Raw genomic sequence first — 4238 nt, forward strand, 5'->3', positions numbered from 1 at the left:
ACAGCAGAAGAAGACCTGCATATCATAGACCAGTTTGGCCTTCATGGCAAATACAAAGTGTGGTGCCTGCAGTCTATGCTGATACCAAAGCTCCTGATTTATGATATCAGCTGTAGCACAGTCGAGTCGATTGAGGCAAAGATCAACAAGTACACACGCAAATGGCTTGGTGTCCCACCTGGTCTCGCTGACGTAGCACTCTACTGTCGCCAAGCAAAGCTGAGGCTACCTCTGAAATCCCGTGTCGAAGAATGCAAGGTAGGGAAGGCAAGACTTCTCAGCATGCTAGAAGACTCGGGAGACAGTGTTGTGAGACCCAACGAACCCAAGCTGAAGACTGGCAGAAAATGGAAAGTCAGGGAGGCAGTCATTGCAGCGAAAGAAAGTCTTAAGACGAAGGAAATAATAGGACACACCCAAACCAACAGACAGGGCCTGGGATTGACAAAGATGAAATGGTGGTCAAAGGCAAGGGGAAAGCAAAAAGAGACATGATCATACAAAAGATCAAGAAGGAAGAGGATGATAAAGAGTCCAGAAGGCAGTTCAGCAAGGCCAGCAGGGGCAGTGGACAACATGGGAAAATGCACTTCAAAGGAGCCTCAGCTGGAGCGACATGTAGAACATGGCCCCTCTGAGGATCAACTTCACCCAAAGATCTGTGTGCGACCTCCTTCCATCGAATACAAATTTGGTGAAATGGAGGAAAACAGATGACCCTGTGTGCCCACTCTGCCATGGCAAACAAACAGTGGAACATGTCTTCAGTTCATGCAAAGCGGTGTTGAGCCAAGGACGGTACACATGGAGGCACAACCAAGTGCTAAAAGAAATTGCACACGTGGTGAGCACTGTCCAATGAGCACCAACCCCACCAGAAGTTCCAGTAGAGTTCCGCTCTGCAGAAGGCAACAATGTATGGCCATGAACAGCATCCAAAGTTTCCAAAGCATGGAAACGTTGGCTGCTTGATGGTGCCGAAGATTGGGAATGCAGTTGACCTACCAGAGAGGAAGAAACACCCGGAAATCACTTGTGACACAGCGTAAAATTCTCTCTATCTTCCCCTCTTCCTCGTCTCCCATTTCTCGCTATTCCTTGCATTGTATTGTATTGTATTGTATTGTGTCTCGTTGTGCGTAAGCTGTTGAATCGTCCACATCTACAAGACCGAGAAATATGCTAGTCTAGCCAGCAGCTTGAGAGAATCTGGCTTCCAAGCCAAAGTCCTCGCCATAGAAATCAGTTGGTGCAAGAGGGTTTGTGGGCGTATCTGCCCACAGCCTCATGAAACGGCTGTCAATTTCTGGCACAGAGAGAGAACACGGGCTCTCAAGGCAATGGCAGAAGCAGCAGAAAAGAGTTCCAGTTGGATATGGTCGAGGAGGAATGAAAGTAAACTTCATAAGGATTAAATGTCCCAACTAAAACTAGGCGTACGATAGCTCAGTGGTTAAAACGTCTGCCAGAAAAGGTGACTCAGTCCTAAAGTGGCGACCACCCTGGAGGCGCGCGTTCGAACCTGCTGAAGACTGGGGGGGGGGGAGGCGGCAATACAAGGGCAGGAGTCATGACCTGGGTGCGGCCCGGCCCCTTTAGAGTGTAAAGAGTTAAGGGCCGAAACACTTGGCTAAGTGGGGCTTCTTCTCTGAAGGCCGTGTACTGTCCAGCTCTCCCTAGAGTTTCTTATGATCATTGTGCCGTATGTAATTATGTATGGTTTGTTTGTTTTTTACTCAGTGAAGAGACATATCTTTGAAATCCGTCTTCAAAACAAATGTTTACAGAACATTTTATGTATATGTCCCGTTAACTCTGACTGACAGACAGACAGAGAGATACGGATACGGATAATCATTAAAGGCCATGGCCCCTCATGAAAGGGTTACAGTGAACCAACATTCCAAAACAAAATCTTACCAGTTACAAAAGTAAATGATAAACAGCAAATGATAATCTACAAACTGGATAATGCACAACTGATAATGATCAACTACATAACACACTGCGAAATCTAAAAGCCTTATATAGGTAAGTAGCAAACTGTCTTATAATAGTTTCGTTAGTTGATGACATAAGCACGGCAAGTCGAAATAAAGTAGGGTGCCTGTGATATTTTTGTGGGATTAACTTATGTCTTAGGTCATTCAAACAGGGCAACACAATACAAAATGAAGTTTTTTCAGCACGTCTGTATAAGACAGAGAGAGAGAGAGAGAGAGAGAGAGAGAGAGAGAGAGTATGTTGTTCCAGGTCCACTACGAAAAGCGTGTCATCGGGATGAGGTCTGTCTGTGGCGTGGCGTGGCGTGGTGTGGCATGTCACTGTCTCTGCACTCCGTCACCTGACTGGGAATAAATCACTGGTGTGGCTGACACGAACGACACCCCCTCCCGCCTCCTCCCGCTCCCTCACGCCTGACCTGACTTTACATACATCAGCAGTAGACTTTCACTATCTTACTACTGTATGTTCATAAAAAGGATATCTCAAGACACTGGCTATGCCTCGTCCTTCTTCTTCTTCTTCTTCTTCTGTTCTCTCACGAGCGAACGGGCACTGCTGATGGCCTGGCCTACTTCTTCTTCTTCTTCTTCTTCTTCTTCTTCTTCTGCCCCATTGTTTAGCCTCTCTTCCCTGCCTCTTCCTTATCTTTAGTTTTTTTCCAGTTTTAGAGTTATGCATGCGTGTGGGTGGCTGGTGCGTGAGCACTTTGGTTTGTCTCTGCAGAAGATTCAGCGCTGTGTGAATACCATTATTATATTATTATTAATATTATTGTCTCACGACCGTACGGGCATCACTTGCGACACAGCGTTAAATTCTCTGTATTTTTCCCTCTTCCTAGTCTCCCATTTCTCGCTATTCCTTGCATTGTATTGTATTGTATTGTGTCTCGTTGTGTGTAAAGTGTTGAATCGTATTGAGCTGCGTTATACTACTGTGTTGTGCTGTGCTGTGCTGTATTGTACTGTATTGTTTGTGTTGTATTCTATTGTGTTGTATTGTGTTGTAATGTGTTGTATTGTGTTGTATCGTAGTATGTTGTGTTGTATTGTATTGCGTTGCGTTGTATTGTATTGTATTGTATTGTATCGTTCTATATACACAGTGAATGAAAAGATCGATCTTTGCAATCTGTCTTCAAAACCAAATGCTAGTAGAGCATTGCTTGTATGATTATATCCTGTCAACTCAAACGAGGCAGCATACAAAAAAAATTTTGTAAAGATATTGTTCTCTTTTTCTAACAATAGTAGTAGCTCCAGCACGAGTAGAACCAACAGCTAGTTTTATATTATCCTCTGTGTGTGTGTGTGTGTGTGTGTGTGTGTGTGTGTGTGTGTGTGTGTGTGTGTGTGTGACGATAGGGATGAGGATGATGATGTGTGTGTGTGTGTGTGTGTGTGTGTGTGTGTGTGTGTGTGTGTGTGTGTGTGTGTGTGTGTGTGTGTGACGATAGGGATGAGGATGATGATGCGTGTGTATGACTGGGAAGAAAGGAATCGGACAGGAAACGGGAAATTAACTGCATTCCCTCTGCTGCAAGTGTGTGTGTGTGTGTGTGTGTGTGTGTGTGTGTGTGTGTGTGTGTGTGTGAGACGACGGGGATGATGATGATGATGATGATGATGATGATGTGTGTGTGTGTGTGTGTGTGTGTGTGTGTGTGTGTGCGTGTGTGTGTGACGACGGGAATGATGATGATGATGATGGTGTGTGTGTGTGTGTGTGTGTGTGTGTGTGTGTGACGGCGGGGATGATGATGATGGTGTGTGTGTGTGTGTGTGTGTGTGTGTGTGTGTGTGTGTGTGTGCGTGACGACGGGGATGATGATGATGACGATGTGTGTGCGTGCGCGTGTGTGTGTGCGTGTGTGTGTGTGTGTTTTTGTGCGTGTGTGTGTGTGTGCGTGTGTGTGTTTGTGAAGATGGGGAGGAGGAGGAGGAGGATGCAGGCTTTGCTGTCACGAAGATCTATCTTGGTTTTAAGTGTGGTGGCAGTGTTGTCACCATCACACACACGTTGTCAGAGTGACAGGACTGGTGCAGCGTTGCTCAGGGAATTTGTGCAACCATCTCACACAACAAATATTTACAAGTCCTGCTGCTGTCAGTCCGTTAAAAAAAAAAAAAAAAAAGGAACACGTAACTTCAAGAAATCGCTGCTGAGCGGAGCACTTCCCTTCAGCGATAGATTTTTTTTTTTTCTCAAGGCCTGACTAAGCGCGTTGGGTT

Source organism: Babylonia areolata, chromosome 7, assembly GCF_041734735.1.
Source record: "Babylonia areolata isolate BAREFJ2019XMU chromosome 7, ASM4173473v1, whole genome shotgun sequence".
NCBI classification, from domain to species: Eukaryota; Metazoa; Mollusca; class Gastropoda; order Neogastropoda; family Buccinidae; genus Babylonia; species Babylonia areolata.